Here is a 12000-nt window from a genome sequence, read left to right on the forward strand (position 1 = left end):
GAAACCAACCTGACGGGGACTCGACTCCCCAATTCCTATTAGAAGGGTTTTTTTTCAAAAAATACCCCCGATGGGTCAGGAATGGTATTTGAAAATAAATCTCTGACCATTTTTGAGCCGGGGACAGGGATACGTTCCCCGGCCCCAGCCTCGGTCGGTCCCCATCCCCATTTTCCCAGAACTGAAATTACCGTTATACCCCTTTATATATATATATATATATACACATATATAAACCAAACCTTACCTCACAGACAATACAAACTGTCTTTCATCTCATTTCTCTCCGCGCCCATCTCTGATTTCCACTGTCGTCGATCGAAGCACCACCAATCTCTATCTCGTTCTCATCTTTCTTTCTGTGATGATGATGACGACTCAAATCTAGAATCTACTGCCCTCTTCCGCTTCAGATCTGGACTTTGCCACCTTAGATTTGGTTTCGAAACTACCTCGGATCTGCCTTTCTTTGCCTCATCTCATCTCTCCTTCAATCTCGCGTCACTCATCGTTTGGTGAGCTTTTCAGATTTACAGATGGGTTAGACTACGTTTTAATGGTTTTCTTCTCTCTCTCTCTCTCTCTCTCTCTCGTTTCTGTTTGTTTTTTTTTTTTTTTTTTGTAGTACGATGAAATCCTTGGCAAAGGCTCTTTAAAGACAGTGTAGGTAAATTTAAAATTTATTTTCTTCTATTTTACAGCATAACAATTTTAGGATTTCTTCCAAATTTGAAGTTTTTTCTAGTCTTCCCTGATGGTATTTGATATGGATTTGTCAAATGCCCATTTTAGATTTGTTCACAACTTGAAAGTTTCTGGGGTTTTTTGAAGATGTGTGAAAATTCTTGTTTCAGATTTCTTTGAAAATTTGGATCATTGGGGTCTTTAGAAGTAATTTGCAAGTGGGTATATGATAGATTTGACATTCTGATTTGTTTTCATACTTGTTGATTGATGCAGTTACAGAGCATTTGATGAGTATGAGGTTTTATAATTCTTGGGTTGATACTTCTTGGGTTTTGTACTTCTTGGATTGATACAATTATAGAGCATTTGATGAGTATGAGCAATTGACATTCTGGGTTCTCTCCTGGGTTTTCTCCCATTCTGTCTTCTTGGGAAGATGGTGATGTTGAGGATTTTTCAAGGTCGAGGAAACCCAATCCCCGTTATGGGGCTGGGGCTGGGGCGGGGGCGGGGGCGGGGGCGGGGGCGGGAGCGGGGGCGGGGGTGATTGGCTCCTGTCAGGGATCGGGGGTAGGGACAAAGAGTTTTTTATATTCAGGGATTGGGGACGGGGAATGTGATCTTGAGCCCCAGTCTAGCCCATTGTCATTCATCATATAATGCCATCTTTACAACAAATGAACTTGTGCTAACCTATTGTGGTCGTATTTTTACTAGAGATGAACGATGACGATGACGACGACGACGGTGCACGGATGAATCAAATGTTATATGATTTCGCTGCGCTCGCAACATAGTGGCAGAATGAATTGAACTATGCTTATGTTGAAGTGCATAGAATTCCATCTTGATAGGGCGGACATGGATTGCACAGTGGCTTATTCCGATATGAATTGTGCATGCCCAAACATGTGTTCACTCGGTTATGTGCTACATTGGTAAATGATTTCCAGTTGTGTGTACCTGAGCTTGCGCACGGCTTGCACGTTGAGGAGAGTTGCAATATGCATTTATGTGCTTAAAAACCTGCCAAACAGGCAGCTACAAGAACAATTCCAACACTCTGGTGAAACAATTTCACGGTATTTTCGTAATGTATCAAAAGCAATGAAAAAGTTCACCATCGCTCACTGCAAGCCCCCCTCTCAGTTTCATACGTACAAGGATCCCTATCTGCAGTCCTAACCACAATATTTGCCGTTCAAAGTGCACAAAACTATTATTCAACGTTTTGGATTATGTTCATATGAAGATGCGACTTTGAAGATGCAATTACACATTCAATTTATTTGTTGATATTAATGTGCGACTGTCGCTTACGTGATGTGTATGATTGCTTAGGTGCCTTGGATGAGACACACATGCTAGCATGCATAAAGGAGTCAGAAGCAGCCCTGTATTTCAGTCGAAATAGGTGCCACTCTCAGAACATTTTGGTGGTGTGTGACGTTAACATGTGATTCGTGTTTGTATCTTACAGGTGGGAGGGCATCATGCATGATAGTTGGGTTTTGAGCAATGTAACCGAGGATGCAAAATAAAATTTCCCTACTCCACTCGATAGTACGTACACCCAAATCCATATTTTTGTGAATATCTTTTGATTTGCTCAGATACAGTTGGTGTGAATTGAAAATTTATGTTATGATGGATTATTATCTTTTGGTTTATATGAAAAAATTAAATTAGGTCACGATTAATAACAATTGTTTTATTTTTCTCAAAAATCAACTAAGAAATATGACTTGATGTTGGAAGCATATAAAAAATATGACTTGATGTTGCAACGAAAAAAATATTTCTTTCATAGAGCGTGAAAAGTTATTGCAATTTTTGTACCTTATCAGGTTCCATTTGATTACCCATACACTTGTCTATATAAATGTTATGAACATTTCGTGTTTGATAGGCTGCTATTATCTTGTAGATATAGCAATAAGAAGGGCGCCCTAGCACTATACAAAGGCAACCGATACAACAAACCGGAATTTCAAAGGCACAATTCAAGAAACCATAATGAGTTGTTCAACTGTGCACACTCATCTTTGCGAAGTGTGATTGAGCGGGTGCTTGGTAGGCGCGATGGAGATTTCTTAAAGATATGCCTTGGTTTGATTTTCGTAAAGTGCAGGTGCCATTGGTTGCAGTATCCGTGGCTTTACATAATTTTATATGCAGAAATAGTCAAGACGATGAGATAGTTGTAGCTGTCACCAATGTGACAAAGTATGCTTATCCGGATATGCCTGACCGAGATGATTTGGCTACCCTTGACGATGCCCTGATATCTGGGGACGACGACATTGAGATGGCGCAGGTGTGGGCTCAAATCAGGGCAGAGTTGGTCCAAATTAGCCGTAATGCTCACTAGCTGCAAATGTTAAGCGATGCATGTCAATACTATGCTATGTTTCAGGAAATTGGAGAAGACAGCTTGTGTATTTTTTTTAACTTTAAGTTTTTATATGGTGGAAGCTGTTGGTAGCAGAGTTTGGTTGGAGTTTTACAGATAAGTTTTGGCATTACTTTTTAATGGAGTTTTGCACAGAGAAGTTCAAACCAATTTTATTTTCAAGTTTGAAAGAGTTCATTAAAAAGTATTGCAAAAAGAGTGTATAGATGTAATTATCAATGAAATTCTGAAAACATGTTGGCAGTGATTTTTGAAAATTTTTGTAAAACATAAGATTCACAAAATTTCACTCTATGTGGTTCAAATTTTCTACATTCAAATTTCTTTTTTTCTTTTTTTTTTTTGTGGGTTTTTGTGTTTCCGTGTTCTATTATATGTTTTCTATAAGTGAATACATTTGAAGTCATCAATTTTCGTGTTTTCGTGTTTTTTTCTAACAATTTTTTGATTACACTAGAACTACAACAGATGTACTGCATTGATGAACAATATTTTTTATATTGGAAAAATGCTTCAGAGCTCGAAATTTCTGAGGCTCAAGTGGCCCAAATTCAAAACGACGTCGTTTAGAATTTTTTTTGCTTCTCTTTTATCTCTGAAACAAGGAGAAGAGTGAAGAGAGAATAGAGCAGAGAGAAGAGGGAGGAAGAGAGAAAAAAGAGAGAAGAGGTGATGGCGGTGTGACGGAAGTAATGGCGGCACGACGGAGGTGATGGCGGCACGACGGAGGCGATGGCACGACGATGATGGCACGGCGGTGGGTCTCTTCCTCCCTCTTCTCTCAACAGATCTATGTGTGTATACACATATACACACATAGATCTGTCTCTACTCTATCTCTTTCCTCTCATCTCCTCAATTGTTGTGGGTTTGTTTTTTATTTTGATTTGTTTTTGGATTTGGTGGTTTTTTTTTTTATTTCGATTTTTTGATTTAGATTTTGATTTTTTTGAAGAGTAGAGCGGAACAGATCAGAGAAGGAAGAAGAGGAAGAAGAGAGGGGGATGGGGGAAAAAGGAGAAGAAAAAAGAAAAGAAGATGCCAAAACGATGTTGTTTTGGCACCTCAAGCCATTCGGGCCACAATGAATTCGGCCTACGTAGCGGGACTGCTTATATTATTGCTATTTAAATTTGTAAAGATTTTTTTCACACAGATTATATTTTTTCAGTGTTTTTATGGTTTTTTTTTTTGATCAGCAAAGAAAAATTTCATTAAACAGCATGAAATTAAAAGTACAGGAAGATGACATGCATTGAGAGAGATTCGGCAGTATAAAAATATCCCTACTACTGCTACTCGCATCCATACAACCAACCCCCAAGCCTCTCGATTTTTTTTTTTTAACCAAAAAAGCTAAGAAGAACTTAACTAGAGAATTTAAAATACAAGAATCCTCACATACTCAACCCACCAAAAACACCCACGACTAACTAAATGAACTTACCCATCACCCAAAATAAGCTAACAACACTAAACCACTCCTCTGCAGCTACAACTCCCAACACGCCTCTGCTGCGTGACCTGACCCAGCACGCCTCTGCTGCAAGAAACAATACACGCCTCTGCACTTCAGCTACCCACTCGAAGCTGCTGTCCACGCCACCTCTAGGCACGCCTCTACCAAGGAGACACCATAGCCACCACTGGGAACACCACCCACTGCCGAATACACCGACAGAAAGCACCCCTGCTGCAACACCCACGGCTGGGAACACCACTCACTGCCGAATACACCCACTGCCGACAGAAAAACACCTCTACTGCAACACCCACTGCCCGGGAACACCCACTGCCGAAACCCACCCACCCCAGGCCTTCTTCTCGCTCACACCCAAAACCCACACCTATGCCTCTGCTGCCAAACTCCACAGACCAACACCCATTGGCAAACTCGACAAAAACAACACCCAACTTCACCCTTCAAACTCTCCCTCGAGGAGGAGCGCACGAGTGCCAACCGGACAGAACTGTATCACCTACAATACCCTTGTTTCTGCCAAAAAACGCACCCCTCAAACTCCTACTCGCCAAAAGCACTCGAATGAAATCCCTGGCTGCCACTGAAGAATCGGCTCTTACGTGTATGTAATAGTTAAATGAATTAGCATAATAAAATTATTCAAGGTGTACCAAACAAAACATAAGCGATACAAACGAATTCTATTTTTCTGATAAGTGAATCTTGAAAAGCCAAATCAAACAAACTGATTATATTTCACAAATCATAAATTAAACATTTTCGTTAAATATTTATTTTTTTTAATGAGAAATTATTTTGGAATACCAAATTGGTGAAGTCTAATCTTTGCTTTGTTTCTATATATTTGTTGGGAAAAATCTGAGTTTTGCAAAGAATTTGGTATGGATGTGGTCATTGAATTATAATGAACATTTGACAAGAGTTCGGACATATATATAATTACTAGGGAAGTTGTGAAAAAAATTGCCTGAAATGATTTTTTGGGAAAAAATTTAATATAATTATTACATTCCACAAATTTTAACATAATTCACCAATGAAATTATAAAAAAAAAAATTCCTTTATAACTATTTTTTTGAGTTCGAAAACTGGTGAGATCCAATTTGTACATTTTTTTTAAAACCATATTCTTACATATCAAAATCGGTTAAGTCCATTATATTATATCCGTACCAACATTATATGATGCTAACAACCCTGTATTTCCCCTCCTTATATGTTGCTACACATGTCGAGCCTCTTGTCTTTATCACTTCACCTGAGAGCATGTTAGGTAAAGTAACATGGTGGTGGATATAGAGTTGTCTACATTAAAGGGTAAAAATGTCAATTTACCTATTTTGCCTTTATTTATATTATTTTTTCACATCTTTTTGTAAAAATGAAAAAATTCTTTCTAAACATACTAAAAAGCTAAAAAAACTGTGTATTTAGGCTTCGTTTGGAAAGAATGATTGGATTGGGTTTAGGATTATTTTAGTCACAAAAAGACAAAATAGGCTTTTTAGCCTAATAAAACAAAGCATCATATCCAAATCACAATCATTATATTATTTCCCTAACAAAAAGTCAAAAAAGCCAAAAAGTCCTTTCTAAACAAGACTTTTTAACACTAGAATAAAATAGTCAAAAAGTTAAAAAGCCAACCCACTTCTCAAACCAACCCCTAATCTATTGCGAATTTTAGTGTGGCCATCCAATAATAAGAAACTGTGTATTTACATTACTCAATATATAAACTTCGAAAGGGTTGTTAAAGCAATATTGCAACCACCAATTTAGAAAGAGAATGAAAAATCAAGGAAGAGAAAGAGGTGGTGGACGGTGGTGGTGCTAGTACCATGTCCAATATAAGGGCACATAAGTCCTATGATGGAACTGGGCACTACCCTTCACTCTAAAGGCTTCTCCATCACAATTGCATACACCTTCTTCAACTCTCCCAACCCTTCCAACCACTCTCATCTCATCTTTCGCCATATCCCAAACGGCCTAACCGACCGCGACACCTCTTCCGGAGATTTCCCAACTCCTGTGTCAACTATTAACACCAACTGTGAAGCTCCACTTAGAGAATGCTTGGCTCAAATGATGAACCAAGGAGAGAGGAAGAGAAATGAAGTGGCCTGTATTATCTATGTGTCACGACCCAAACCCGGCCCTATGGGTTTAGCACCGTAATCGGCCAGTAATCCGAGATTACCGAAGGCCTGCAGAACAGTAATCCAATAAAACAGAATACAGAGCCTGGCGGAAGCCAATACAGTAAATAAACAATGCCCAATGAGCTGTGACAGTCTGTATGCCAAAAAGATTTTTCATGCATTCATATAATCACAACAGTACAGGCTATACAAGCATTTACAGACATTCAGTACAGGGATCTAATCCCTTGATAACAGTACAGTACAGCAGTGCAGTACAGTAATACAAACAGTAACAGGGACTAGCGGGGGAAAAGACACCCCAAGCCATAGCATGGCGAACTCGGAACCTCGCAGTGAGGCACGGTGGTTGGCTTGACAAAACTGGAAAACCCTGACGCCTCAAGCTTTGATCCGGTGCCTGTACACCTATATATATATATGAGCAGTGAGCTAAAGCCCAGTGAATAACATAAAGCGTAAAGGGGTTTAGAATGAATGTCCTTACAGTAATGAAAACAGTTCACTTCAATCAGTATTTCAGTTGCTCAATACAGTAAACAGTCATATGTGGTACATCCATTAGCATATCAGTAACAGTAGGTCTTAAAAGACCAAACAGTAATGATGGCCATCAGTCAGTAAACAGTAGTGGCTCCACGAGGGAATCGACAGAGATCTCTGTAACAGTAACAGTAAACAGTAGGTGCTAAGGATGCCACAGTACAGTTCAGAAATAAAGGACATACATTCATTCAGTAATACCAGTTCAGTAAACAGTTCAGTTCAGTATTCAAAGATAATCAGTTGAACATATCTTTACACAATTGTTACTCACAGAGTTCGGGCTACGGTATGCTAGAGCGTGTCTCCCCAGTCGCCAACCCTACACAGTTCACAGGTTGAACACACACTAAGCTACACAGTTGGGAAATATCATAATTTAATCCCTAATTGCCTCGGTGTGTTCTACATCTATATCCTCAACAAGATGTCTTAAACTAGGTCTAAGAATGCCTAGAATGAGATGAGGATGCAAAGATGCACTTTTAAAAGCAGTTTCAGATTTTTCAGAAAACAGAGTCCCGCTCGAGCGTAGGTAACTCCGCTCGAGCGGACATGCAGATAGAATTACCCGCTCGAGCGTTCTGCAAAACAGTCAAAAGTGCTGGATGGGTGAAATCTCCGCTCGACGGACGCTTGACGCCCGCTCGAGCTTGAGACACGTGATTCCGCTCGAGCGCCCAATCCTTCGCTCGAGCGGACTGTAAAACAGTGCAGAGAGATGCTGGATGCTCGGATTCCACGCTCGAGCGTCTCTATCTCCGCTCGAGCGGGAGTGCGAAATCTGGAAATCCCAGATTGCACCTCCAAGCTCAAACTCAAGTTCAAAAGCATCAAAACCGATCCTCTTGGGCTAATTTCTGGAAAAACACTTGTAAACACATAGAATAACATGGTTCAAAGCTCGATTTGAGAAACCAAAGCCCAAGGGTGTTTAATTCAAACCCAATTTCAAACCAATATCGAGAATACGATGAACATGCAAACATGCATGAATTCAAATCATTTCAAAGCTTCAAAACATGCTCTAGTGAGCCAATTTATCCAAAAACAAGTTGAAAACATGGACCAATACAAAGTTATGGACATGCATGCACTCTTTTACCATGAAACCCACTCTCAACTTAACAATTCAAACATGCAAGCATGAATTATGCTCTATATCAACATGCATGAACTAAAACATGACTTAGCTCTACAATTTAACATGGACCATGCAAGAATTAGTTCAAACACAAGAATGAGAAGATGAAATCCTTACCTAGGTTCCTTGAATGCAAGTCTAGAGGTTCAATTATGCACTTAAGCTTTCAATTCCTCCAATTCCAAGCAATTCTAAAGATGAATCAAGTTGGATCACTCTTTTCCTCTTACTCTATCTCTCTCTAGTCGGCAATGAGAAGGGAAATGGCTGAGGAGATGGTTTTTGATTCAAGTGTAATGAGCTCAAAGGTGTATGAGGTAGTGGGCACTTAAGGCTAGTTTGGTAAATAAGGCCAACTTAAGCAATTGATCAGGATTTAATCTAATTTAATCACACCTAATCAGTTTTCAGATAAATATACCATAAAATCACATTAATTATGATGATCATAAAACATCAATCAGTTTCGGCTTCGGCCGCCGATAAGGCCTTCAATTAGCAGTTTAAACAGAACACGTGAACAGATCAAAGAAACAATCAAACAGATAGAATACCAATTAACACACATACTCAGTCAATTCAGTTCCAGTTTTCAGTCAGTCGGTTCAGTACTTTAACCAGTCCAATTATCAGTCATAATTAGTTCAGTTTAACGGTAATCACTGTTTATCAGTACACAATCAGTCATTAATCGGTAAACAGTATGAGGGTTGTTACACTATGACACACTCATGCATGCCATTGAGACCGTCGCTAATCATCTGAAGATTCCGACCATGGTGTTGCAAACCAGTGGTGCTTCTGCTATGGTTGTTTATGGTTCCATGACTAGCCTCCATGAGGCCGTCTACTTTCTTTTGCAAGGTATATATACCTTACAATTAACCCACTAACTCACTCTCTCTCACGCACCTTATTAAGGTTAAGGGTATTCACTTGATTATACAATATGTTTTCATGATCACTTGTTATCTATGAATTTTTTAGTTTGTTTGTTTATTTGTTGATCATCTTAGGTTTCATTTAGGATGTGGGTTGGTTTTTGGATTTTTAGCTATATCTGCGATTAAAAAGTCTCGTTTGGATGAGCTTTTCAATTTTTTTGACTTTTATGAGAGAAAAACATTTTATTTTATTGACTTTTTAGTATATTTTATCTTTTTGTGATTATTTTAACATTTTTAGCCTCAAAAATCCTCATGCCAAACAAGGGCTTAGATTGTTGGCATGAACTCATTTTATTAAAATTTGAACACCCAACCCATTGGATGAAAACAATTTTTGATAATATTAATAATGATGTTGTCATGCGAAAAATTCGTAATTATGAAAAATTGTAGAAGGCAATTGCAAAATTCAGTATATCTACATTTTTATGTCAAAACATTAGTGTATATATATGGTTGTGCACAGGCTATATTATGAAATTACAATCCATGCGGTTGAGAGATTTTTTTTTATTTTTTAATAATAATTATAAATAATAAATAGAAGAAGAAGAAGAAGACGAAAAAGAAATGAAGCAATTTTGGCATCATAACTCTTATGCGGGGATTTTCAAAAATCATAAAAGGGTTCTAATATAAAGTTTCACCAATTTAGTTTAAAAAAACAAAAAAAATAGAATAACAATACGTAAAGGAAATTATACATATCTCAACCACGATGACAAAACAAGAAGAAAATAGCAAAACAAAAACTAACTGACAAACATTAAGCAGACACAAGCCCTGACCGCCTAAATCTCCTAATCAAACACAACCTAAAAGAAATAATGGCAAAACAAAAACATAGCTAGACAGAAATGTAGAAGTTACTCCACAAAAGAGAAGAAAAAAAACACTACTGCTATAATGATAACAACACGGCTATCTGAAAATTTTAAATAAATTAGTAATAGTTATTAACAAGTATAATCTTATATACGGAGAATTCTATGCCCTATATACACTTTATATATTGCAAAAAATTAAGATTATTCACTAACCATAAACTCCATATATCCAGATTCTAAATTGTAGGACCTAGTCCCGGGACTCCATCCCCTGAGGTTCAAAGACCTACCCATCTCCAAATCCGACAGTGTAGAATCCCTGCTCCAACTTCTTCTGTTCATTGTCTGCAACGAAACAACATCCTTTGTCATCATCTGGAACACCTTGGACTTCTAGAGAACCCGACATTGTTCGAACTCCAACACCACCATCAAATCTCATTCTTCCCAATCGGCCCTCTATTCAAAATCTCCTCACCCTCTTCGAGCACTTCCTTACTTGAGGAAAATATCAACTGCATTTGGCTTGACAAGCAAGCCCAAAACTCTGTTCTATACAAAAGCTTGGGAAGCTTAGCTTTTGTGAACGAGACAGAGCTAGCAGAGATGGCTTGGGGGCTGGCTAATAGTGGGCAGACATTCTTGTGGGTGATTCGACCCAGTTCAGTTCATGGGTCTGAATAGATCGAGCTATTGCCAGAAGGTTTTGATGATGTGATTGGTGAGAGAGGATGCATTGTGAAGTAGGCACCCCAAAAGGAGGTGTTGGCTCATGGTGGAGTAGGCGGGTTTTGGAGCCGCTGTGGGTGGAACTCGGTCCTAGAAAGTGTTTCGGAGGGGGTTCCGATGATATGTTCGCCGTGTTTTGGAGACCAGAAAGTGAATGCGAGGTATGGTAATAGTGTGTGGAAGGTGGGTCTGGAACTAGTGGGGGATGGATTGTTGAGATGGGAGATAGAGAGAATGGTGAAAAGGCTTATGGGAGGGGAAGAATGGAGGGGATGAGAGAGAGCTACTAATTTGAAGAAAAAGGTTAAGGTTTGTGTTAATGAGGGTGGTTCTTCCTACAATTCCTTGAATGACTTGGTAGAATTTATTTTGTCTTTGTGATTCCAATATGACCATTTCATGATCTTACATTCAATAAGAAGTTGGTTGTTTCATGAAGACTCTTGATTTTAATAGTCTCAGAGTTTATTTACTTGTTGCACGAGAAAAAAGAAGACTTTAGAGAGGCAAAAGAGCAATGATACTAATATTAAATCAATCACATAATAATTTACTGGAAATGGAATGAGTAATTTTATGGGTAATGTTAGGGATATCAAATTTTTTATCAAATAAATGACCAAATGTCTCATATGGGTGTGGAGTCTACTTTTTTGTGGATCCTACACCTATTCGAGATATTTGGTCATTTGTTTGATAGAAAATTTGGGGCCTATAACATTTTCTGTAATTCTACAGTTATTACTTTTTTATACCATATTTAATATACAATCTTATTTTTTAACACATTACTTAACATAAATATGAGTGGTGAGACCTATTACACCAATAATATGTTGACACAAATAGTATATTAACATGATATAAAAAGGTGATAAATATAGTATTATTGAAACGTAATAGATACTAGTTGGCATTAAATTCAATTATGACAAGGTTCACTATAGCGATCTCGGTTTTCCCTTCATTGTTTAATTGTATTCCAGACTCGGTTCCGTGGATATGTTGTTGCCTTATTCTCATTTCCATCCTTTAATCTTTGTATTTGAGTCTTGGGTTGT

General features: G+C 38.2%; 1 long non-coding RNA gene and 1 pseudogene across 2 annotated transcripts; both read left to right on the forward strand.

Moving 5' to 3' along the window:
* Positions 1–236: 236 nt before the first annotated feature.
* On the forward strand, positions 237–3197 carry LOC114264757 (uncharacterized). Of its 2 annotated transcripts, XR_014350860.1 has the most exons (3): positions 237–559; positions 1405–2250; positions 2615–3197. It is a non-coding gene; the product is annotated as an uncharacterized LOC114264757 (long non-coding RNA). The 2 variants fall into 2 exon arrangements; XR_003630099.2 differs by lacking the exon at positions 237–559 and having other exon boundaries at positions 1235–2250.
* Positions 3198–6453: 3256 nt separating this feature from the next.
* Positions 6454–11320, forward strand: LOC114264749 (UDP-glucose iridoid glucosyltransferase pseudogene; annotated as a pseudogene).
* The last annotated feature ends 680 nt before the right edge of the window (positions 11321–12000 follow it).

Source organism: Camellia sinensis, chromosome 14 (genome assembly GCF_055761805.1).
Source record: "Camellia sinensis isolate YWXY chromosome 14, ASM5576180v1, whole genome shotgun sequence".
In the NCBI taxonomy this organism is placed as follows: Eukaryota; Viridiplantae; Streptophyta; class Magnoliopsida; order Ericales; family Theaceae; genus Camellia; species Camellia sinensis.